Source organism: Microtus oregoni, unplaced genomic scaffold (genome assembly GCF_018167655.1).
Source record: "Microtus oregoni isolate MIOR12 unplaced genomic scaffold, Mior012 000035F_ref0000213, whole genome shotgun sequence".
Lineage (NCBI taxonomy): Eukaryota > Metazoa > Chordata > Mammalia > Rodentia > Cricetidae > Microtus > Microtus oregoni.
In genome coordinates, this window is record NW_024543094.1 from 21,463,415 (window position 1) to 21,489,906 (window position 26,492).

At 41.6% G+C, this 26,492-nt stretch overlaps 1 protein-coding gene across 1 annotated transcript in view; it reads right to left on the minus strand.

Moving 5' to 3' along the window:
- Window positions 1-26,492, minus strand: part of LOC121432573 (acyl-CoA-binding domain-containing protein 7-like) — an 84,242-nt gene that overhangs the window by 31,652 nt on the left and 26,098 nt on the right. The window lies entirely within an intron of this gene.

Sequence of the window (26,492 nt, forward strand, 5' to 3'; positions counted from 1 at the left end):
ATCTTAAAGTTGTCTTGATTTGCATTTCCCTGATCTCTAAGGAAGTTGAGCATGACCTTAAGTGTCTTTTGGCCATTTGAAGTTCTTCTGTTGAGAATTCTCTGTTCAGCTCAATGCCCCATTTTATAATTGGGTTGATTAGATTTTTACGGTCTAGTTTCTTGAGTTCTTTATATATTTTGGAGATCAGACCTTTGTCAGTTGCGGGGTTGGTGAAGATCTTCTCCCAGTAAGTGGGTTGCCTTTGTGGCTTAGCGACAGTGTCCTTTGCTTTAGAGAAGCTTCTCAGTCTCAGGAGGTCCCATTTATTCAATGAGGTCCTTAATGTCTGTGCTGCTGGGGTTGTACGTAAGAAGTGGTCTCCTGTGCCCATGTGTTGTAGAGTACTTCCCACTTTCTCTTCTATCAGGTTCAGTGTGTTCGGACTGATATTGAGGTCTTTAATCCATTTGGACTTGAGTTTTGTGCATGGTGATAGATATGGATCTATTTTCATTCTTCTACAGGTTGACATCCAGTTTTGCCAGCACAATTTGTTGAAGATGCTCTCTTTTTTCCATTGTATACTTTTAGCTCCTTTATCGAAAATCAGGTGTTCATATGTTTGTGGGTTAATGTCAGGGTCTTCTATTCGATTCCATTGGTCGACTTCTCTGTTTTTATGCCAATACCAAGCTGTTTTCAATACTGTAACTCTGTAGTAGAGTTTGAAGTCAGGGATGGTAATGCCTCCAGACGCTCCTTTGTTGTATAAGATTGTTTTGGCTATCCTGGGTTTTTTGTTTTTCCATATAAAGTTGATTATTGTCTTCTCCAGATCTGTGAAGAATTTTTTTTTCTTTTTTTTTTTATTGAGAAATGGAGAAAAAAAAACAAGTTTCCACCTCCTCCCAGCCTCCCATTTCCCTCCCCCTCCTCCCCCCCTACGCCCCCTCCTCCCACCCTTCTCCCCCTCCCCCCACTCCTTTCCCCCTCCCTCTCCAGTCCAAAGAGCAGTCATGGTTTTCTGCCCTGTGGTAAGACCTAGGACCTCCCACCTCCATCCATATCTAGGAAGGTGAACATCCAAACTGGCTGGGCTCCCACAAAGCCATCACATTACGTAGGATCAAACCCCCTTGCCATTGTCCTTTGCGTCTCATCAGCCCTCATAGTTCGCCATGTTCAGAGAGTCCAGTTTTATCCCATGCTTTTTCAGTCACAGTCCAGCTGGTCTTGGTGAGCTCTCAATAGATCAGCTCCACTGTCTCAGTGGGTGGGTGCATCCCTCGTGGTCCCGACTTCTTTGCTCATGTTCTCCCTCCTTCTGTGAAGAATTTTGATGGGATTTTGATGGGGATTGCATTGAATCTATACATTGCTTTTGGTAGAATGGCCATTTTTACTATGTTGATCCTCCCAATCCAGGAGCAAGAAAGATCTTTCCATTTTCTGGTGTCCTCTTCAATTTCTTTCTTCAAAGACTTAAAGTTCTTGTCAAATAGATCTTTCACATCCTTGGTCAGAGTTACCCCAAGATATTTTATGCTATTTGTGGCTATCGTGAAAGGTGATGCTTCTCTAATTTCCCTCTCTGTTTTCTTATCCTCAGTGTATATGAAGGCCACTGATTTTTTGGAGTTGATCTTGTATCCTGCCACATTACTAAAGGTGTTTATCAGCTGTAGGAGTTCTTTGGTAGAGTTTTTGGGGTCGCTTATGTATACTATCATATCATCTGCAAATAACGAGAGCTTAACTTCTTCTTTTCCGATACGAATCCCCTTGATCCCTTTATGTTGTCTTATTGCTATTGCTAGAACTTCAAGCACTATATTGAAGAGGTATGGAGAGAGTGGACATCCTTGTCGTGTTCCTGATTTTAGTGGGATGGCTTTGAGTTTTTCTCCATTTAATTTAATGTTAGCTGACGGCTTGCTGTAAATAGCTTTTATTATATTTAGGTATGACCCTTGTATCCCTAATCTCTCCAAGACTTTTAACATAAATGGATGTTGAATTTTGTCAAATGCTTTTTCAGCATCTAGTGAAATGATCATATGGTTTTTTTCTTTCAGTTTATTTATATGCTGGATTACATTGATAGATTTTCGTATGTTGAACCAGCCCTGTATCTCAGGAATGAAGCCTACTTGATCATAATGGATAATTTTTCTTATGTGTTCTTGGATTCGGTTTGCCAGTATCTTGTTGAGGATTTTTGCGTCGATATTCATGAGTGAGATTGGCCTGTAATTCTCTTTCCTGGTTGAGTCTTTGAGTGGTTTTGGTATCAGAGTAACTGTAGCTTCATAAAAGGAATTTGGTAATGACCCTTCTGATTCTATATTGTGGAATACATTAAGGAGTATAGGTATTAGGTCTTCTTGGAAGTTCTGGTAGAATTCTGCATTGAAACCATCTGGTCCTGGGCTTTTCTTGGAAGGGAGGTTTTTGATAACAGCTTCTAATTCTTCGTGACTGACAGGTCTGTTTAGATTGTTCACCTGGTCCTGGTTTAATTTTGGTAAATGGTATTTATCTAAAAAAGTGTCCATTTCTTTTACATTTTCCAGTTTTGTGGCATACAGGCTTTTGTAGTAAGATCTAATGACTCTGAATTTCCTCTGTGTCTGTGGTTATGTCCCCCTTTTCATTTCTGATCTTATTTATTTGCGTGTTCTCTCTCTGTCGTTTAATTAGTTTGGATAGGGTTTGTCGATCTTTTTGATTTTCTCCAAGAACCAACTTTTTGTTTCATTGATTCTTTGGACTGTTTTCTGGGTTTCTATTTTGTTGATTTCAGCCCTCAGTTTGATTATTTCCAGTCTTCTACTCCTCCTGGGTGTGTCTGCTTCTTTTTTTTCTAAAGCTTTCAGGTGTGCTGTTAAGTCTCTGATGTATGCTTTCTCTGTTTTCTTTAAGTGGGCACTTAGTGCTATGAACTTTCCTCTTAGCACTGCTTTCATAGTGTCCCATAGGTTTGAGTATGTTGTCCCTTTATTTTCATTAAATTCAAGGAAGACTTTAATTTCATTCTTGATTTCTTCCTTGACCCAGGTGTGGTTCAGTAGTTGACTGTTCAGTTTCCATGACTTTGTCGGCTTTCTGGAGGTAGGATTGTTGTTGAATTCTAACTTTAATCATGGTGATCTGATAAGACACAGGTGGACACTGATATTTTTTTGTATCTGTGGAGGTTTCCTTTGTTTCCGAGTATGTGGTCAATTTTCGAGAAGGTTCCATGGGCTGCAGAGAAGAAGGTATATTCTTTCCTATTTGGGTGGAGTGTTCTATAGATGTCTGTTAAGTCCATTTGCTTCATTACCTCCAGTAGTTCTCTTATTTCTCTATTAGGTTTCTGTCTGATTGACCTGTCCATTGCTGAGAGAGGTGTATTGAAGTCTCCTACTACTAGTGTGTGTGGTTTGATGTCTGCCTTGAGTTTTAGTAATATTTCTTTTACATACGTGGGTGCTTTTATATTAGGGGCGTAGATATTCAGGATTGAGACGTCATCCTGACAAATTGTTCCTGTTATGAGTATAAAGTGTCCATCTCGATCTCTTCTGATTGATTTTAGTTTGAAGTCAGTTTTGTTAGAAATTAATATGGCCACACCTGCTTTTTTCTTAGGACCGTTTGCTTGAAAGACCTTTTCCCAACCCTTTACTCTGAGTAGATGCCTGTCTTTGTGGTTGAGATGTGTTTCTTGCAAACAGCAGAATGTTGGATCCTGTTTTCGTATCCAATCTCTTAGCCTGTGCCTTTTTATAGGTGAATTGAGACCATTAATATTAAGTGATATTAATGACCAGTGGTTGTTCATGCCGGATATTCTTGTTGTATTTGGAAGTAGAATTTGTTTGTCTCCCTTCTTTGAGTTGTGCTAGTGAAGGGTCGCTAGATGCCTGAGTTATTGTAGGCAGTGTTGGCAATGTTGGATTCCTTGGGTTGCGATTTTCCTTCTATTACTTTCTGTAGGGCTGGATTCGTGGCTACGTATTGTTTAAATTTGTTCTTATCCTGGAATGTCTTGATTTCTCCATTTATAGTGAACGAAAGCTTGGCTGGGTATAGTAGTCTGGGCTTGCATCCACGGTCTCTTAGCTTCTGCAGTACTTCTATCCAGGACCTTCTGGCTTTCATTGTTTCCATAGAGAAATCAGGTGTAAGTCTGATCGGTTTAACTTTATAAGTTATTTGGCCTTTTTCCTTTGCAGCTCTTAGTATTCTTTCTTTTTTTTTTTATTGCGAAAAGAAGAAAAAAAACATAAACAAAAAACAAGTTTCCACCTCCTCCCAGCCTCCCATTTCCCTTCCCCTCCTCCCACCCTTCTCCCCCTCCTCCCACCCTTCTCCCCCTCCTCCCACCCTTCTCCCCATCCCCCCCTCCTCTCCCCCTCCCTCTCCAGTCCACAGAGCAGTCCGGGTTCCCTGCCCTGTGTTAAGTCCTAGGTCCTCTCCGTCCATATCTAGGAAGGTGAACATCCAAACTGGCTAGGCTCCCACAAAGCCAGCACATTAAGTAGGATCAAAACCCCCTGCCATTGTCCTTGGTGTCTCATCAGCCCTCATTGTTCGCCATGTTCAGAGAGTCCGGTTTTATCCCATGCTTTTTCGGTCACAGTCCAGCTGGCCTTGGTGAGCTCCCCGTAGATCAGCTCCTCTGTCTCAGTGGGTGGATGCACGCCTCGTGGTCCCGAATTCTTTGCTCATGTTCTCCCTCCTTCTGCTCCTCCTTGGGACCTTGGGAGCTCAGTCCAGTGCTCCTGTGTGGGTCACTGTCTCGATCTCTATCCATCACCAGATGAAGATTCTATGATGATATGCAAGATATTCGTCAGTATTGCTCTAGGATAGGGTCATTTCAGGTTCCCAATCCTCAGCTGCCCAAGGAACTAACTGGGAACCTCATCTTGGGCACTAGGGAGCCCCTCTAGAGTCAAGTCGCTTGCCCACCCTAAAGTGGCTCCCTTAACTAAGAATTGTGGTTCCGTGCTCCCCTATCCACCTTTCTTTATCCCAATTCTCCCGTTTCCCAGGTCCCCCCTCCTTCCCTTCTACTTTTTCTCTCCCCATCTCCCCTTACCCCCATCCCACCCCCCCCAAGATCCCATTTTCTCCCCGGAAATTTGGTCTACTTCCCTTAGCGAAGAGGACAACTATATGTTTTTCCTTCGGTTCACCTTCTTCCTTAGCTTCTTTAGGTTCACCTATTGTAGACTCCGTGGTCCTTATTTATGGCTAGAAACCAATTATGAGTGAGTACATCCCATATTCATCTTTTTGGGTCTGGGACACCTCACTCAGGATTTTTGAGATATCATCTTACACCTGTCAGAATGGCTAAACTCAAAAACACCAAGGATAACCTTTGCTGGAGAGGCTGTGGAAGAACGGGTACCCTCATCCATTGCTGGTGGGAATGCAATCTTGTGCAACCACTGTGGAAGTCAGTGTTTCGGTTTCTCAGGAAATTCGGGATCAACTTACCCCTGGACCCAGCAATACCACTCTTGGGAATATACCCAAGAGATGCTCTATCAAATGACAAAAGCATTTGTTCAACTATGTTCATAGCAGTATTATTTGTAATAGCCAGAACCTGGAAACAACCTAGATGCCCTTCAATGGAAGAATGGATGAAGAAAGTATGGAATATATACACGCTAGAGTACTACGCTGCGCTAAAAAACAATGACTTCTCGAATTAGTATTCTTTCTTTAACTTGTATATTTTGTGTTTTGATTATTATACGGCGAGGAGATGTTTTCCTTTGATCCAGTCTGTTTGGTGTTCTGTATGCTTCTTGAATATTCAAAGGAATATCTTTCTTTAAGTTGGGAAAGTTTTCTTCCATAATTTTGTTCAAAATATTTTCTGGGCCTTTGAGCTGTGACTCTTCTCCTTCTTCTATTCCTATTATTCTTAGATTTGATCTTTTTATTGTGTCCCATAATTCCTGAATGTTTTGTGATGAGAATTTGTTGGCTTTGCAGTTTTCTTTGATCAGAGCATTTATTTTCTCTATGGTGTCCTCAGAATCTGAGATTCTTTCTTCTATTTCTTGTATTCTATTGATTATGCTTGTTTCTGTAGGCTCTGCTCGTTGACCTAGATTTTCCATATCCAGCTGGTCCTCAGTTTGTGTTTTCTTCCTTGCTTCCATTTCAGTTTTCAATTCTTGAACTGTTTCCATTACCTGTTTGATCGTTCTTTCTTGGTTTCCCAGGGTATTATGTACGTATTTACTCATTTCTTCAAATTTTTGGTTATACTTCTCGTCCATTTCTATAAGGGCATTTTTCACATGTTGTTTAAGGGACTCTACTGCTTTCAAAAAGTCAATTTTTTCCACTTCTTCTGTGTTAGCGTGTTGGAGACCTTCTGTTGTAAGATCATTGGGTTCTGGTGTTTTCATGTTGTTTTTCAGATTATTGGGTGAATTCTTTCCTTGGCGCCTGCCCATCTCCTCCTATCCATGCTATCAAAGGGGTCTGTTAAAACTGGTTCAGGTTTCCCTGCTGGCCAGGGGCTCCTCTTACAAAATGCCCTTGCTCTGTTTCCTGGTTCCTGCAGAGGGCCAGGATCCCTCTCACCCCTCAGAAGGGTCTTCAGGAATAGGACCCGGCTCCTCCTTTGCCAGGGACCTCCCCAACCGAAGGCCTACCTCTTTGGTTTAATTGTAGTGGGGCGATCTGTTCTCGGTGTTTCGCGTGGTCCCTGCAGCCTGCTTCTGCTGCTGGGATGGTTCCCGCCACCAGCAGCCTGTGTCCTCTGCTGCCGCTCCGGTCCCAGCCGTTTCCAGCCTGTCCCAGTCGGTCCCCGCCGGCTGCGCTGGGCGTCCTTGTTCCGGCTGCCTCTACCTTACATTTTTTAAATGAACTGCATAGGTATAGTACCTCAAGGAAGAACAGAAGAATACATACCATATGTTGTAGCAAAAATAGCCTTAATATCTTATCAACATACAAAAATCCTTTAAACAAGAATAGCAACATATACACAGTGTGTTGCAACAAAAATTACCTTAAATTTGTAACAACATGAAATTCCTTTAAACAAAAATAAAAACATATATACAGTGTAAAAAATTGACTTTGAATATGTACCCACATACCAAAATGCATGCTAATACAAAATTTCTGGGATTAATTGTTGTCTTTTTATTCTATACTCCTTTATAAACAATAGAATAATATAATAAACATCCCTGACCAATAAGATAAAAAAAGACCACCCACATCCCCTTTCCTCTTGGGAATGTGGACATTGTGTTCTCTAGACTATTTCCTGCTGAAAGTGGGCAAAGTATTTTTAGAGTCCCAGAGAGAAAGTTTGAGATGGTGATCAAGCCCTAGGTGTATCAGTTATAACGTTTTTTCATAGGTATCACCTGTCAAGTTTCAGGAGGCCTTCCCTGATCAAACGATCCAAATCATGCTGGAACAAACCCATAGCCTCTTGTTTCCTGTGGAAACAGTAGAAAAGTCTCTTCTCCAATGCATTTGTGATTTCCATTTGACAAATACATTTCTTTTTATTATTTTTTAAAGTTAGGACATTCTTAAAATACCTAGACTGGTTTATTTCTGATGGAGGAAGGACAGTGGTTAATAAAGAAACTGCTTGTCCTGATAGGTTAGAACATAGGTGGGTGGAGTAAACAAATAGAATGCTGGGAGGAAGAGGAAGTGAGGTAAGACACCATAGACAGACACCATTTCCTCTCCTCTCTGGAGCAGACACAATGAAGCTCCCACCCAGGGTAGACATAGGCTAGAATCTTCCTGGCAAGTGCACCTCGTGGTGCAACACATATTAATAGAAATGGACCAAGCAGTGTTTATATGAATACAGTTTGTGTGTCGTTATTTTGGGGCATCAGCTAACCTGGCGGCCGGGAGCTGGGAGGCAGGAACGCAGCCTGCAGCACCTTCAACATATTTCACAATCCTTCTTTCAATTCTGTTGAAATACGGAGCGGTGGGCTGTGTCCCTGTGTCCCGCCACCCAGCTAGCTTTACCCGAAATAATTACACGGAAACTGTATTCTTTTAAATACTGCCTGACCCATTAGTTTCAGTTTTTTATTGGCTAGCTTTTACATATTGATCTAACCCATTTCTATTAATCTGTGTAGCCCAAGAGCTGGCTTACCAGGAATGATCTTAACCTGCGTCTGTCTGAAGTGGGAGAATCATGGCGACTCCCTGACTCAGCTTCTTTCTCCCAGCATTCCGTTCTGTTTACTCCGCCTACCTAAGGGTTGGCCTATCAAATGGGTCTAGGCAGTTTCTTTATTAATAAGAAATTACTCCCACATCATTTCCCCTTTTTCTGTTTAAACAAAAAAGGCTTTAACTTTAACATAGTAAAATTACATATAGCAAAACAGTTATCAAGCAAGAATTACAGTTTTAATATTTATATCTATTTTATCTTTTATCATAACTAAGGAAAACTATAACTGTCTATTCATTCTTCAACTCCATCAAAGACTCCAGAAGGATATAATACTACCTAAATAAACAAGAAATAAGAAAACTCTAGAAATGACAGAGACATCTCGCTGCCTGGACAGTCACCCAAAGTTCTTTTGTACGGTTGGGGTATCCATCTTCAGCCTTCAGGCCCATAGTATCCAGCAGACATTTCCATGAAGCAGGAAATTTCAAAGACAGTTCAGTCACTATCTGCTGTGTCCTGCAGAATGTCTCGCAGACTCTTTCATGAGTCATGAACCCCAAAAGACCGTATCACCTTTAGGCAAGTTCAGCAGTCCTCTCTCTGCGGGTTCTCTGTGTCCATTTTATGCAACAGTCCAGGCAAGAGCAGTTTCTTGCCCAAATGGCTATCCAACTCCATAAGGATCCTCTTCGATGCCCATCTTCCTCTCGAAGTAGATTGGTGCCACCAGGATCAGATATGTCTCATTGTCATGAAAAGTCCTAAGTTATTAAAACATTAAATGCCATATTCTGCAGTCTTTGAAAGATATGAAGAATGTCTATCTAACTGAAATGTATCTCTATATATCTAGAAAATCTGACTAATATGACTACAAGCTTGACTATCATTGATGATTATCCATTAACCTATATTTCTTAATTATATATTACATTTTTAAATGAACTACACAATCACAATACCTTAATCAAGATCAGAAATACATATACATATAACAAAATTGACTGTAAAATCCACACCAATGCAAATTACTCATACCTATATCATTTCCCCCTTTAAATGTAAAAGAACATTTACAAACAATATTTTGGGAACATGGGCGCAGTTTTTTCTCTCCAAACTGCTTCCTGCTGAATGGGGGCGCTGTTAATCAGATCATTTAGGGTGTAACCTGTGTGCCAGGTTTATCTCAGTTGCCAGTTGAGTGAAGTAATTTTTTGAGGGTGTTCACAGGAACTTTTCGGGAGGTCGTGGTCTATCATACCATATCGGGATAGATGCAATCCATAGGGTCTGGTCCTCTGTGAAAACAAAAGAAGACCCTTTCCAAAGTATCATATCCTTAGACCCAAATTTTGAAATCGTAATACCTTTATATTCATTTTGGTTTAGCTTGGCAGCCCATGTAATGAAATGTCTGTCTGTACTTAGCTCCTTTACAGTCAAAAATTTTAAAGAAAACACAATGTACATAATCCAGACTCTCTGTGAATTTTCCATTCTTACGTGGCTTATTTTTCTTTATTTTTTTTAATCTCTTAACTATCTGTACTCTGTCTCTTTAAAGACTTTACCCTTTTTTTAAGACATTTACTTTATTCTCTATATTTTTATTCTTCTCTCTCTCAAGCCTATGTACATTCATCCAACACTGTGATCCATTGAGGTCTGTTATGTCTGAATCTGTTTTATTGTGAATCTGTAATATTTTTACTATCCAGGAGCATTTTTTAAAATGTTAAGCACTTCTTAAAAACTTAAGTTGCACCATGTACAGGTAATACGGTACCGCTTGTGTCCTGCCCAGTTGAAACTTTAAATGTACTGTTTTTATGGTAATTACGGTAGTTCCTGCCTGAGACCAGCACAGTTCAGCATGGCAGAGCTGAGCCAAGCCGCTCCTGCCTCAGAGCCATTTGGTGCCCCTGAGCCACACACAGTTCCAGGCACACAGCAGTCCACATTGCCATCAAGCAAGCCGTAGAGCTTTACTCCAAATGCTCCATTTAAAAGCTCTGTCTCCCGCAGGAGCCAGACAGAGATCGCAATGGCGGCACAGCCCAGAAAGCCGACATTTTAAAACAGCCAGTTTTTTCCTGCTGCTGAGTCAGGACAATTTCTTTGCGGCACGCAACCCACAAACAGCAAAAAGCTGTCTTAAATTCTCTCTCTCTCCTTTTTAAGCCCTCTCAGGTTTTACGTGGAGTTCATTAGCATGTTGGGCGCCACTCTGTTGAAATACAGAGCGGCGAGGCTGTGTCCCGCCACCCGGCTAGCTTTACCCGAAATAATTACACGGAAACTGTATTCTTTTAAATACTGCCTGACCCATTAGTTTCAGTTTTTTATTGGCTAGCTTTTACATATTGATCTAACCCATTTCTATTAATCTGTGTAGCCCAAGAGCTGGCTTACCAGGAATGATCTTAACCTGCGTCTGTCTGAAGTGGGAGAATCATGGCGACTCCCTGACTCAGCTTCTTTCTCCCAGCATTCCGTTCTGTTTACTCCGCCTACCTAAGGGTTGGCCTATCAAATGGGTCTAGACAGTTTCTTTATTAATAAGAAATTACTCCCACATCACAATTCCAGACCACTTATCAGCTAACCTTGTTCTCAGCAATCAAAAAAATTCAAAATCACCACAAAACGATACAGGATTGTCACGTGGCTGCCTATTTTTAGCTTTTTAAAGACTTTATTATTTTTAAATTATTTATTTTTTTCTATGACTACCATTACCCATTTTTTTCTATCTAGAGTCTATGCACATTGTAAAACACACTGGATTTTTCTCTCCCGCCCTTTTTTACTGCATTTGTTTTAGCCTTTTCTGACTATCCAGCTGACTATAGACTGGTAAGCTGCATTGGATGCTCCCAGTGCTCTGACAGCTGCCTCCACCCACTCACAGGTTGCATCATGAAAGCCACGCCCAAACTTGCAACCAGGTCAGAGGTGGGGACCAGGAACTTTATCCAACCTTCTTAGACTCTCGAAAGATGACAGTTGTACTGTTTCTCACAATTTTACTTCATTTCTTATTCCTACCAAATATATGGGCTGCTCAAGGACTTCCCAGCAGGCACAAACTCATAATAATAAAACAATGTGTAAAGAAATAGAAGAGTATCTTAAGTGCCTCTATCTTCTGAGTAGGAATGACAGAGATGGCACTAACAGCCAAAGCAATAATAGACAGGAAGTTCAGTCAACAGAACATGCGTCTTATCCCTGGAAAACTCAAGAGTAATAAGGAAATGAGAAGACAACCTTCTCTGAATCACTCAACAAGCTGCAAGAGAACTTCTAATGGGCCTTCCTTCTTCAATCCCAGCACTCACAAGTTGCTGGAAACACTTCTTACAAGATGCCTAGAGTAGCACAGATGGAGCCTGCCCCTCAGAGACTGCACAACATATTTGTTTTCAATTGAACAAGGCTTTGCCATTTCCACAGTCTGGTAATGCCTCTTTGTCCTTCTGGGATTCTAGAGATTGTCCAAATGTACAATCCCATGAAAACCTTTTCAGAAAAGCCCAGCAGAGGACGTGACATAAAGAACTCACACTGTGGAATCTCTGTCCACATGTAACTGTCCTTCTGCCCTCCAGTAGGATTTCTCACGGGCAGAGCCTGGAACAGGGATGCGGTTCTTGGATCTTGAACAGACAATCCAGAGCCAAGTCCAGGCCTAGTCAAGGAGGCTTCTGAGTCACAGGAGAGTGAGGGTGTGGTGGATACAAGTGCTGTGATTTCAGAGAAATGTACCAGGGGTGTCAGTTTGGAAGATCAGTGTGGCATCCCAATCACCAAGTAGCAGGCACACAAGGGTGCTGGAAGAGGCAAAGAAGGAAGTCTCCTGAGAGTGGGCACTTCCCGTGGAAGCTGGGGAGATGGCTAACTGACGCTGACATCAATAAGGAATCGCTGGAGACCAGTGAAAGTCCATCCACTTGGAGAACTATTTCCCAGGATCCAGAAGACCGGAACCTGAGCCCACCTCACTGCTTGGCCACTGGGGTTGTCCAGTAGACTGTGGTACAAAATATTCTACAAGACTGTACCCCCAAGGTTCTGCCTGCTGCAGGTATCCTAGCTGCCAGGACTTCCTAGTCCAGCCTCAAGACTGTGCTCACTACAAACCAGTCACCCTTCCAGGACAGGTATCCTTTCTTATCAAGAGAAGGGATTGTCCCTACCATTTCCAAACTCCAGGACGAATGGCATAGCCGTATTTTTTGTCCAAATAATGACAAAACTGAATATAGAAGTCACAGACAGGACATACAGCTTATAGAGATGAGGCCTGTAGAAGCCTACAAGGCAAATAATAATGAAAAGAATTTTGGGGATAGGATAAAAGGCTTTTTATCGTCATATTGACCCCAAAAATCAGTGCAGGAGAACTCTCCACGGAAAGTCAATGGTTTATCAGCCACGACACAAACACAAGTATCAATATGAGCAGACTCCTCACCCTTCGCAAGAAACTGAAGTACATGACCCCTTGACCCTTTGACAGAAAAGCATAAAACAAATGAACACTAGCGGTTGTTATTATACTGTAATGAAGGAAACAAAGTCTTTAGATTTTTTTCTGAGGGTGGTGTTTGGGCTAAGTAAACCCTACAGGAACTAAACAAACAAGAAATTTTTAGGACTGGAGAGAGTGCTAAGTCAACCATGTAAGATCCCTAAGAGCCTAAATGTCATCTAACCTTGTCTTTCTCCCGATTTACTCTCACCTGATCTTGTATAGCTGTGTACAGAGGCATCAGAAAGCCAGCCCAGTGTCTACCCAAGTCACAAAGTAGGCACAGTCATCAGGACAGTAGTGTGGCATCCTTGAGTTCACAGCAGATGAATCATGGCCTCTGGATATCATGAGGAAGAATAAAGGACCTGTGGACCCTAGGGACTCCCTACTCAAATAATTGGAGATGGGCAACCAGCTGAGTTTTCCAGGCCCTTCCAGCTCAGCCTGGATGACAAAGCCTTGTCACTCTGTCCTATATCTGCCTTAAATCTAGAATGGTGGCCTGCACGGCACTGAAACTTTTCGTGACATGGCAGCTGCAGAGACCCCTGGTCATTTGCAATTTCTTCTGGTACATTGTGTATACAGTACCCATCTGACTGTGGGAACAATGAGCATAAGGTGAAGGTAGAAATACGAAGGTTAGAGCCAAAGCAGGCAGAAAGGCCAGAATTTAGGAATTCTGGATGTTCCTATGGCCTGGTGGTTTTGCATGCACACATTGTGCCAGCATTACTCTTAAGGGAAGGACACCTGGGAAGGGTTGAGGGATGCGCTGTGCTCACAGAGCAAGTCTCTAGGCCTCCAGCCCTTGACTTCCCATGAGACCAGCAGAACAGGACCCCTCACAGTGTTGGTTCACACAGCAGAAGGGACTTGTCTAAAATGCCAATGATCCTTGGTTCTCTGGGCTGGCCAGAGTGGATCCCTTCCTGGGCATCACTCAGCTACTTTCCAGGTTTCCTTGCCCCGGGCTCTGTGGTCTTAGGAAACCCGAGGAGGTCACTGCACACAAGAGCAGCCATTTCCCAGGGAGGCCTGCATGGTTCCTCACAGACGGCAGCCAGTGAACAGCTCCAACAGTGTCATGTACTCCCTGGGAGAACACTAGGTTCCAGAATGTTCCACCAAGGCCGAGAACATGGACATGCGGCCTGTTCCAGCACACGAACTGAGACTCTCCATGTGATACTCAGCAGCTAATTAGTGGACATGGGAAACACAGGCCTCTCTTGAGCAGCTCCATATCAATGATAGCAGCCTCTCCAGTAGTATGAGAACCGGGAGACTGGTACTTCTCTGTCCTCTCAGAAATTCAGGGTTAGGAAAGTCTTCCTATTGCGTCCCAGGAGTCCTCAGGATACAAGGGCTGGAGGTAGTGGTCCCAAGCGAGCAGGCAGCAGCAGGAACGGAGCTGCCATCATCAGCCCTGTTAACTATAGTGGATATGCTCTGGGCCTGGAGAACCTCATAGAAACCTCTACAATATTCTCTCTGATTGACCTCAGAAGAGCTCTCTACAGAGCTGCTGACACAGATTCACACGGAGAAACATTCCAGAATTTCAGAAACTAACCTTAGTGAACTTCATGAATAAAGTCACCAGATCCCAAAGCCTCTCCACAGAGACTTCCACACAGAACCCTCAGAAGGAAGTTGCTAGAGTGCTTGGCAGAAATCCATAGATAGAGACCCCAAAAACCCTTGCCAGAAGCCCAACCGAGCACTTTCTCAGACTTCCCCAACACAGAATGCACACACATCTTTCAAGTCCCTCATGATAATCCCCCTGACATTCTCCAGTCCTGGACATTTCCACAGATCCACACGCACATCCCCACAGATGTCATAATATGTTCACCGACAACCACTGCTGTGGGAAGCCCCTCTGTATTCTGTGGTTATTTTTCATTACCACTGGTTAATAAAGAAGCTGTTTTGCTCAATGTCTTAGCAGAGTAAAGCCAGCTGGGAAATCAGAATAGAGAGAGAGTAGGCAGAGTCAAGGAGACACCATGTAACTACTGAAACAGACAGATGCCCAGAATTTTACCCGGTCGGCCACAGCATTGTGGTAACACACAGATGAACAGATGAGTAAAGCTAAGATATAAGAGATAACTAGAAATAAGCTTGAGCCATTGAGCAAAGAGTGTTGTAATTAATATAGTTTCTTTGTGATTATAGTTTCTTTGTGGGAGCTGGGAAATGAACTATCAGTGTCCAGTTAAATTATGGTGCAAACATCGGCCAATTATATCCACATAAAACTTGCGAGAGCATGGGAAGGAATCTGAGACACAAAAGAACAGAGTTAAGAGACGAAAGATCAGTGTTAAGGACGGCTTATTGGTAGCAGCATTTTCTCATGTAGGCTCTGTTTGCTGGCAACGACCAGAGGTATGTCTTCTTTAAGAGAAGGCTTCCTGACACAGCCTTAGCAGCAAAAACTGACCAGCTTCTTTAAGAGTCAGCTAACTCGTTTGTGTTGGTCACATGAATCTCTGTTGATGGAGGAGGGTCATCCGTCTATGTGTTACTCTCATTGGTTAATAAAGAAACTGCCTTGGCTTCTTGATAGGGCAGGATTTACATAGGTGGAGTAGACAGAACAAAATGCTGGGAGAAAGAAAGCATAGTTGGTCAGACGCCATGGAGCCAGCTGCCAGGTCAGACATGCTGAATCGTTCCTGGTAAGCTACACAGATTATTAGAAATGGGTTAATCAAGATGTGAGAGTTAGCCAATAAGAGGCTAGAAACTAATGGGCCAGGCAGTGTTTTAAAGAATACGATTTGTTTGTTGTTATATTGGGTGTAAAGCTAACCATGTGGGAGCTGGGCAGGACGAAAAGCAGACCTGCTTGCCTCATCACTACAAATGGCGCCCAGACATGGATAACTGAATCCACAAAAAGCCTGAGAAAGCTTGGGAAAGAATAGAGTTAAAGCATGTTTTCTTGGTATCAGCAATTTCTCAGGTCTGCTCTGCTTGCTAGAGGCAAGCAAGCACTCTCATCTAAGAGAGTCTTCCTGACTCAGCTTTACCTGCAAAACCTTGCAGCTCTTTTAAGAAGTCCTGCCACAAAACACTTAAATGGTGCTGATGAAAAGCTGAATGCATGGTTTTCGGTTCAGTTGTAGCGGGACAAAAGCTGTGCCATTGTAAAATGCTAGCTCTCTGGGCCATCCTGCCAGGGCAAACTCTTGACTCTTTCAGGCAGATAGTCCGACTGAGTGCAGTCTGTGAGCAGAATCCTGGAGCTTGCTGGATGTCAGGGACCTTGGAAAGCCATTCAGTTGTGGCAATAAAAATGGGCTGGATATAACTGGCCAAGTACAGATTTAATCCTACCCATATTGCTCATTAATTTAAAGATTCGTGTGGTCAGAAAAAGACAGAGAGATACAGTAAAGAGAGATTCAAAAACAAAGAAAACCTCTAAAAGATTTACAGTGTGTTAAAAATATATGCAAGCTAAAAGTTAAAGTACTTAAAGTAAAAAAAAAAAGAAAGCAAGAGAGTAGTTGGGTGTGGTAGTACACACCTTTAATCCCAACATTTGGGAGGCAGAGGTAGATTGACCTCTGTGACTTCAAGGAGCAGAGGTAGATTGAGCTCTGTGACTTCAAAGTATGGCAGGAAACACCTTTAATCTTAATGCCTAGGAGGCAGAGACAGATGGATCTCTGTGAGTTCATGGACAGCCTGGTCTACAGAGTTATTCCAGGACAAAGATATACAGAACCTGTGTCAAAAAATAAAAGTAAAAATAAATGAAATAGAGGTTAAAATAAAGCCGCACAAAGATGGAAAATACACAGATAATCTTGATACTGTATGCTATTATGATCTCTTTGAATTGTTTGAATGCTGAGGAAGGAGCAACAGCTGCCAAAAGATATTTGTTTATACATGTGGCTGAACTAATCCAAGATAGATATTTTGAAAATACCTTGACTTCAAAATTTGGATCTAAGGTTATGATGCTTTGGAAAAGTCCTTCTTATGTTTTCACAGAGGATGGAACCCTGTGGGTTGTTTATATCCCAATATTGTATGATAGACTACGCCCTCCTGAAAGGTTGCTGTGAACACCCTCAAAAATTTCCTTTACTCAACTGCCAACTGAGATGAACCTGGCACACACATTACACCATGAAAGACCTGATTAACAGCACCCCTATACAGCAAGAAGCAGTTTGGAGAAAAATAACTACGTCCATATTCCCAAATATTGTTTATAAATGTTCTTTTACATTTAAAAGGGATATGATATAGATATGAATAATTTGCTTTGGTATGGATATTAAGGTCAATTTTGTTACATGTATATGTCTTCCTGCTCTTGATTAAGGTAGTGAGATTGTGTAGTTCATTTAAAAATGTATGTATAATTAGCAAATATAGGTTGTTAATGGATAATCATCAATAATAGTTAAGCTTATAGTCATGTTAGTTACATTTTCTAGATGTGCATTGATATATTTCAGATAGGCATTCTTCATATCTTTCAAAGACTACAGAATATGGCATTTACATGTTTTAATAACTTAGGGCTTTTCATGACAATGATACACACCTGCTCCTGGCAGCACCAATCTACTTCGAGAGGAAGATGGGCATCACAGAGGCTCCTTATGGAGTTGGTTAGCCATTTGGGCAAGAAACTGCTCCTGCCTGGACTGATGCATAAGCTGGACACAGAGCACCAGCAGAGAGAGGACTGATGAACTTGCCTAAATGTGAGATCATCTTTTGGGGTTCCTGATTCATGGAAGAGTCTGCGAGACATTCTGCAGGACACAGCAGATAGTGACTGAACTGCCTTTGAAATTTCCTGCTTCATGGAAATGTCTCTAGATACTATGGGCCTGAAGGCTGAGGATGAATGCCCTAGGGGTACAAAAGAATTTTGGGTGACTGTCCAGGCAGTTAGATGTCTCTGTCACTTCTAGAGTTTTGGAAGTTTCTTACTTCTTGTTTACTTAGATAATATTATATCCTTCTGGAGTATTTGATGGACTTGAAGAATAGATAGATAGTTATTGTTTTCCTTAGTTAAGATAAATGATAAAGTAGATATAAATATTGTACCTATAATTCTTGCTTGATAACTGTTTTGGTATATGTAATTTTACTATGTTAAAGACTTTCTTCTTTGTTTAAACAGAAAAGGGGGAATGATGGAAGAGAGTCATCTCTCTATGTGTTACTCTCATTGGTTAATAAAGAAACTGCGTTGGCTTTTTGATAGGGCAGGATTTAGATAGGTGAAGTAGACAGAACAGAATGCTCTAAGAAAGAAAGCATAGTTGGTCAGACTCCATGGAGCCAGCCGCCAGGTCAGACATGCTGAATCTTTCCCAGTAAGCCACCACTTTGTGGTGCTATACAGATTATTAGAAATGGGTTAATCAAGATGTAAGAGTTAGCTAATAAGAAGGTAGAAAGTTATGGGCCAGGCAGTGTTTAAAAGAATACAATTTGTGTGTTGTTTTCTTGGGTGTAAAGCTAACTATGCGGGAGCCGGGCAGGATGAAAAGCAGGCCTGCTTGCCTCATCACTACACTCTGGCTCTTTCTGGAGGACTTGAACTTAAATGGGGTCTGTGAATAGTGTGCTATAAATTTCTTAATGGCGACATAGACCTACTGTGTCCCTTGAGCTGGGGAGGTGAGCATGACAAAATTGGGAGCATGGGGGTGGGGGAAGAAGGGAGAGTGGAAGGGGAGTTGGGAGCAGAACTTGAGGGAATGGGATAGTTGAGATGAGAGTATGGAAAGAGATATTTTAATTGAGGGAGCAGGATGGGGTCTAGCAAAAACTGACACTAAATTCCCAGGAATTCACAAGTATGGCCCTAGCTAGGACCCTAGGCAATAGAGGAGAATGTGGACAAACTGGCCTTCACCTGTATTCAGACTGATGAATGTCTTAACTGTCACTTTAGAACCTTCATCTAGCACTGTAATGAAACAGAGGGGGGGAGGACCCACAGCAGAACACTGGGTTGAACTCCCAAAGCCCAATGGGAGAGTAAGGGGAATGAGAATATGAGCAAAGAGGTTAAGACCATGATAGGGACACCCACTGAAACAATTTATCCGAGCTGATGGGAACTCACCAACTCCAGCTGGACAGGGAAGGAATCAGCATAGGACCAAGCTAGAGCCACTGACTGTGGTTGGCTGTTGGATGGCTGGAGCAGACTGCAGGGCCACTGGCAGTGGCACCAGGGTTTATTCCTACTGCATGTACTGGCTTTTTGGATGGAACCTTGCTCAGTCTGGATATAGTGGGGAGGCCCTTGGACTTTCCACAAAGCAATATGCCTTAACCTCTTTGAGGAGTAGATGGGGGGGAAGTGTCATGGGGGAAAGGTAGATGTAATGTGAGGAATGTTGGAAGTAGAACCTGGGATTGGTAAGTAAAATGGATAGTGTTTGTTTTCTTTTTAAAAAATAAAATAAAAAATAAAAGGGCCTAATGATTATTTTTATTGAGAATTAGCATTTTCAGAAGCTATATATTCAATTATTATTTGTATAGCTTCTGGATTTTCTATCATTCTATTACTGATGAAGTCAGTCTTTGGAAGTAATCTGTGAAGACTTCTTTGGCCCTGCATGATTTTAGTAGCTGACTTAATTTTCTTTCCTAATTCTCCAATTCTGTCCCAAGCATTCAAAGCTGCTGCATGGCATAAATGCAAGGAATAGTCATCAGATAGAGAATGCCATTGTTCATCATCATGAGCTCCCTCTCTAAGAAGTTGATCTTGGGAGATTTCCATACCTCTAACCCTATTTTGTTGTTCAATGGTCGAAGCCTCTTCTCAGAATCAGGTACTTCATTGGAATTGTGGACCAGGCCCTAAAAAGCTTTAATCAAGTCTATGCTGTCTTTAGGGAGAATTCTATTACAAACTGACCATGGATTTAATACAACTTTCACAAAAGGTGAATGCATGCTATGTGACACTACTGCATCCTTGAACCTCCTTAAATCCAACATTTTTACAAGGCTATGCAGCCTTGCTGTTACAATGTAGCAAGGCTGCCAGAAACAGTTGTAGGGACAGATGTATCTCAATAGGATTTCACATACTAAACAGAAAAACTGGAATTGGTTACTATAAATATCTGTCATCATTAAAAGGGGCTGGTTACAAATTTTTATTTGTAATGTCTGTAAAAAGGAAAAACTTCTATTAGTCTCAAATGTTTCACACTGGTAGAGGATTTTGTGTGATATGAACTTAAAGGTTTTTTTCTTCTTTTTTCTTTCCTTATTACTCTTCATTTTCTGAACTCAATGTAGAAGTATGTTTTCTTTGAGTGAAAAAAATATTCCCTCTTTAGAGTAGGCGATGTTTCTCTTTTCTCTGGGTTGCTTGCTAGTTAAGTTCCCACAAAGACACTTATCAGGTGGGTCACATCTGAATTCTGCATGGTCATGAATTTTGAGGGAACACTTACCTCATAAATGACTAGGTGAGGTGGGGGAAACCAGGGGACTCACATTGAACAAGATGTCACCTAGCCAGTGCAGAGATTCTGTGGACTGAGTCTGGTGGGGCCATCCTTGAACATGGAGTCGAAGTAAGGAGTGGCCTGAGTGAGTCCTGAGTCTTAGTGATGGGCTGAGAAGGAATGTGTGTGCGCCCAGTTCCATAGGATTCCTTATCTAAAAGGGGAAAATAAATAACTAGGCCAGAGAGAGGAGCTGTGACCTTCCCTGGGTATCCAGGAATCTCACCAGCTTGGGTGATGGACAGCCTAACCAAAAACAAGAATCAGGCCATAGAGCAAGATTGGCAGATTTGGAAGGTTCCTATTTGGAACAATTATGTTGTATTGCTAACTGTCAATGTTGTGAAAGGTAGGTAGTTCAAAGAACAATGAATAGAAAAGGCAACTAAATACAAAAGGAGTTTGACCTTTTAATCAAGACATTACAAGCTAGATTGAGTGGTGGGGGTCAGAGCAGGGCAGGGGTATGGCAGTGGCGTGCAGTTTGCCACTTTCAGAGACGTTTGGTGCTGCCGACTGGCACCTACTCCGTAGTCTGCTGAACAATCAGCATGAGGCTTTGGTAAACAGAAACCATAAAATAAATAAATTCATAGGGTGCTGTGGGAGCTATTTTAGCTCCTTCAGCCAATACATTTTAAGATACCAGACCTCTTGATTGTGGTAACTTTTCTTCTAAAAAGCAGCGTAGCCGTGTGCTTGCTTGGTTCTTCTTCTGGCTACTAGATTCCTTTCCTGATCACGGTGAGGGCTGTTGTCTAGGATGGTAATCTGTAAGCTTTTTCCCTTTAAATAAATAACCATTTTATTATTCATAATTCCAAACTGGTATCGTATTATTTGTGACTTAAGCCTTCATCTGGTACCCAACATTTGGTCTTAGAAAACCCCCTTCCCGCTGATTGGCTGCCTGCACACAGCTTGGCTTGGTATGAGCCCACCCTTAGCCATAACCTGTGTGGGGAGCCAGCAGTTCAATATAGAATATCACACAGTGGCTTTTCTAGCTGCAATTCTTTATATTTTCTCTTTACATGCCTGGGATTAGCTTCAAGTCCTGACACACACTATCATTTGCCTCCCCACGTCGATTTAAACTCCACAACTCCTGGGCTCCATGGGCCTGGAAAATCTCTGCCCTCCTGGTCTGCTCTCTTCTGAGGGTTTTTTTTAAATGCCCCATTGCAATGCAGTGCTTAAGCAGCACAAGTCAGAGTGCAAGTGGCAGCCGAACACTGCAACCCCTCGGGGCGACTCTTTGTCACGTGAAGGCATACGCGGCTTCTGGGTTGCAGTTCTCTACCCCTGGATTCTGGGTTTCTGGTTCCATGTATGAATTACCAAAAGGATGGCCTCTTATAGTTATTGATTTGAAAGATTATTCTTTTACTATACCTTTACAAGAAAAGTATAGAAAAAAATTGCCTTCACAGTGCCTACTTATAATAATTCTCAGCCTACTAGGATATATCAAGGGACCATCCTCCCACAGGGGATGCTCAATAGTCCCACGTTGTGCCAAAATTTTGTAAGTCAGCCATTGAAAATAACTCGTAAGCAATTTCCTAAATCTATAATTTACCATTCCATGGATGACATTTTGTTATCTGATTCAAATTAAGATACTGTAGAAAGGATGTTTGAAGAAGTAAAGAAAGTCTTGACTAAATGGGGATTACAAATTGCTCCTGAAAAGATTCAAAGAAGAGATTCTGTTAATTACCTAGGTTACAGAATAGGTTTACAGAAAATTAGAACACAAAAGGCACAAATTAGGAGAGACTGGTTACAGACTCTTAATGACTTTCAAAGATTGTTAAGAGACATTTCCAGCCTACCACCAGCTCTTGGGATAACACCTGATCTAATAATTCATTTAAACAAAACCTTAGATGGTGATAAAGATTTGAATAGTCCCAGAGAATTAACAGCTAAAGCAGAAAAGGACCTGACAAGGGTTGAGGAAAAATTATAGGAGACCCATGTGGATAGGGTGGGTCCAAATCTTAGTTGTATCCTAGTCATATCACCTTCCAGAATTTCTCCTACAGGGATTTTAATGCAGAGGAAAAATATTATTTTAGAATGGATATTTATATCACATAAACCAAGTAAAAAATTAAAAACTTACATGGCAAAAGTCTCTGAGTTAATTATAAAATGAAATCTAAGACTTTGCCAACTAGCAGGTATAGACCCAGCAGAAATTATAGGCCTTTTACTATTGAGGAAATAAAAAAAGTTATGGGAAGACAATGAACCATGGATAAGATCTTATGATAACTTTTTTGGAGAAATTAATAGCTGCTATCCCTAAAGTGATAGATTTAACCTCATGAAGAGAACTTCTTGGATCTTTCCTCAAATTGTACATGATACACCAACAACTGGAGCCTGTACATTTTATACTGATGCAAATAAATCAGGGAAAGCAGGTTACAAATCAGAAGAATTGAGTAAGGTGGAACAAAGCCTTATAATTCTGTCCAGAAGGCAGAATTATATGCCATTCTTGTGGTGCTAAGGGATTTTAAAGAACCTGTTAATATAGTTATATATTCACAATATACAGAAAGAGTCATCTTGCATATTCAAACCGCTGAATTTATACCAGATGATACAGAATTGACTTCATTGTTTATCCTGGTTCAAGACATAAACAGGAATAGGCTTTGTCATATGTACATGACACACGTCTGATCCCATACAGGTCTGCCTGATCCTCTAGCACAAGGTAATGCGGAAATTGATCAATTATTGATTGGAAGTATGTTGCAGACCTCAGATTTTCATTATAATGACACCAGGGTTTGATTCTACTGCATGTACTGGCATTTTGGGAGCCTAGTTTGTTTGGATGCACACCTTCCTAGACCTGGATGGAGGAGGGAGGGCCTTGGACTTCCTACAGGGCAGGGCATTTCTGTTAGGACTTCTCTTAGGACTGGAGAGGGAGGGGTAAGGGGAGGGTGGCGGGAGGGAAATGAGAGGATGTGAGGAGGTTAAAATTTTTTAAAAATAAAAATAGAAACAAAAATCAGAAAGCCTGAAAAATTATTTGAAAAGCAAAAGAGAAAAAAGAAACTTATTTGGCATGCAACTTAGCATGTGCAAGAAATCCCCACCCAATCTTTTATCTTTTCATTTCTTTTCCTGTTTTCTTTTTCTATTTTTTTTTATTTTTTGAGACAGAGCTTCTCTTTAGCTTCTGACCATGTCCTAGAACTAGCTATTGTAGACCATGCTAGCTTCGAACTTCCAGAGATCTGCCTTCTTTGCCTCTAGATTGCTATAACTAAAGGCCTGTGCCACCACTGCTCAGCTACTTTCTGCTTCTCTACCTTCTACTTGTCCTATCTTCTTCATCCCCTGTGACCTTCACCACAGGACTCTGTCGCTGTTTTATGCCATTGGTGTACTTAAAAAATTGTTCTTGGAATATCTTTGCTGTCTAACCCTACTGTCTGCCTGGGTGGCTAGACGTACAGATTGCCTATCTCTTTTGAATTGTTCAAAGTCTAACATGGAGCATGAACCCAAAAGACACGTGAGGATGATAGCACATGTGGAATGTAAAATCTGTCTAAGTTGGTTCTTCCTTGAGTTTCAGGCAGAGATGGCTGTGTACCATCATTAAAGAGATATTTCTTTGTTAAAAAAAATCATGTCAATAGTAGAAGATTAAAGAAAGAGTTTTCTATTCTATGGCAACAAGCTAAGGAGATTATAAAGAGGTGTCCTACTTGTTTTTTCTATAATTAAACACCATTGTCTGCAGGGAGTAACCCAAATGGTACTCAAAGGAATAAAATCTGGCAGATGGATGTGGTCTACGTTATGCAATTTGAAAAATTGAAATATGTACACCACACCATAGACACCTATTCAGGTTTTCAATTGGCAACTGACCGAGCTCAGAAAAGGCTGATTCAGTAATCACACATTTATTGAAAGGTATGGTCATCATGGGTATTCCTGCACATTTAAAGACCAAGAATGGTCCAGCATATGTATCTAGAAAAATGAACCTTTTGTTGCTTATTATACTATAAAGCACATTACAGGTATACCAAATAATCCTACAGGTCAGGCAGTTATAGAAAGGTCAAATTGTACTATAAAGGATATGCTGAACAAACAAAAAGGGACTGAAAATACCCCCAGAAATAGATCGCAAAATGCTTTATTAACCTTGAATTTTCTTTCTTTTTTTTTTTTTTTTGGTTTTCCATTCAAGTATTTACAGTTCCTTCCCCCCTCCCAACCCCCTCCCGCTTTCCCCACTCATCCTTCTCCCTTCCCCTCCCTGCTTGAGAGAGAGCAGGGAACCTTGCCCTGTGGGAAGTTCAGGGCCCTCCCCCACTACAACCAGGCCTAGGAAACTGTGCATCCATATAGACTAGGTTCCCAAACCGGCAGAACATGCCATAAAAACAAATCCCAGTGTCTTTATCAATGGCTTCTCAGTCAGTCCCCATTGTCAGCCACAATCAGAGAGTCTGGTTTGATCACAAGCTTGTTCGGACCCAGTCCAGCTGGATTTTGTGAGCTCCCATTAGAACAGGCACACTGCCTCAGTCAGTGGACCAACCCATCGCGGTCCTGACTTCCTTGCTCATCTTCTCTTTCCTTATGCCCTTCAACTGGACCTTAGGAGCTCAGTCCATTGCTCTGATGAGGCTCTCTGTCTCTATCTCCATCAGTCACCAGATGAAGATTCTATGGTAATATTCGAGATAATCATCAGTGTGATAGTGGGGCAAGGACAGTTCAAGCAACCTCTCCTCTGCTGTCCAAGGACCTAGCTGGGGACATCCCCATGGACAACTGGGAACCCCTCTAGAGCCAAGTCTCTTGCCAACCTTAAAATGGATCCCTTAATGTAGATATCTTCTTCCCTGCTCCCATATCTGCCCTTCCTCCATCTCCACCATCCCACTCCCCCAAGCTCTCCAGTCTTTCCTTTCTCCCTTCCCTGATGGAGGAAGGCCATTGGTTAAAAAATAAAGAAACTGCTTGGCCCTCATAGGTTAGAACATAGGTGGGTGGAGTAAACAAAACAGAATGCTGGGAGGAAGATGAAGTGAGCTCAGACTTGATAGCTCTCCTCTCTGGGGCAGCCACGATGAAGCCCCGACCCAGGATACACATAGGCTAGAATCTTCAGCATAAGTGCACCTTGGGGTGCTACACACATTATTAGAAATAGGCTAGTCCAGGTGCGAGAGTTAGCCGAGAAGAGGCTAGATATAATGGGTCACGCAGTGTTTAAAAAGAATACAGTTTGTGTGTTGTTATTTTGGGGTATAAGCTAGCCAAGCGGCCAGGAAGCGGGTGGCAGGAATGCAGCTCGCAGCTCCCACAACACTTCCCTCTCCCTCTCTTCCCTTCTCCCAACCTCAGCCCCACCCCTCCCCCACTAACATGTACACACCTTTGCCCAGCAATCTTGTTTGCTTCCAATTTCCAGCAGGATCTGTATGTTTTCTTTGTGTTCACCATGTTTTCCTTCTCTAGGCTTGTGAAATATAGGCATAATGTCCTTGGTTTATGGCTAGAGTCCAGAAATGAGTGAGTACATTCCATATTCATCTTTTTGGGTCTGGGTTATCTCACTCAGTATAGTGTTTTCTATTTTCATCCATTTGCGTGCAAAATTCAAAATGTCATTTTTTTTTTACTACTGAGTGGTACTCTAATGTGTATATATTCCACAATTTCTTTATCTGTTCTTCCACTGAGGGGCATCTAGGAACAACAGCAGCGGAGAGGCATTGGATAATTGGGGAAAAAGTATATTGAATTGAATCAACCAGTATATTTCAAGGATGCGTTGACCTCACCATAGAAACCAGGGGATGTACTACGTTTGGGAAGTGGTTTGCTCTTGTTTCCACAGAAGATGAAAAATTATGGATACCACCAAAATTAATAAAGATTTGCTTTGAAAAGGAGAAACCTCTTGAAACAGAGAAATGGTAGCTCATCCACACTGCTGATAACCATACAGGTGGTAAGAAAAGCATTTAGGATGGGGGCAGGGTCCTGTTCTTGTCTTTGCAGGAAAATACTCATCTTCAAAAATTCAAGAAACCCCTGATATTTGAATGATGACAGGTAGAAAAATAACTATCCAATAAGGATCATCAAGACAATCAAATATGATTCATAATTACAAATGATACAATGTATACATATTTATATCTATATATATGTATGTATATGTTTATGAATATATAGAGCT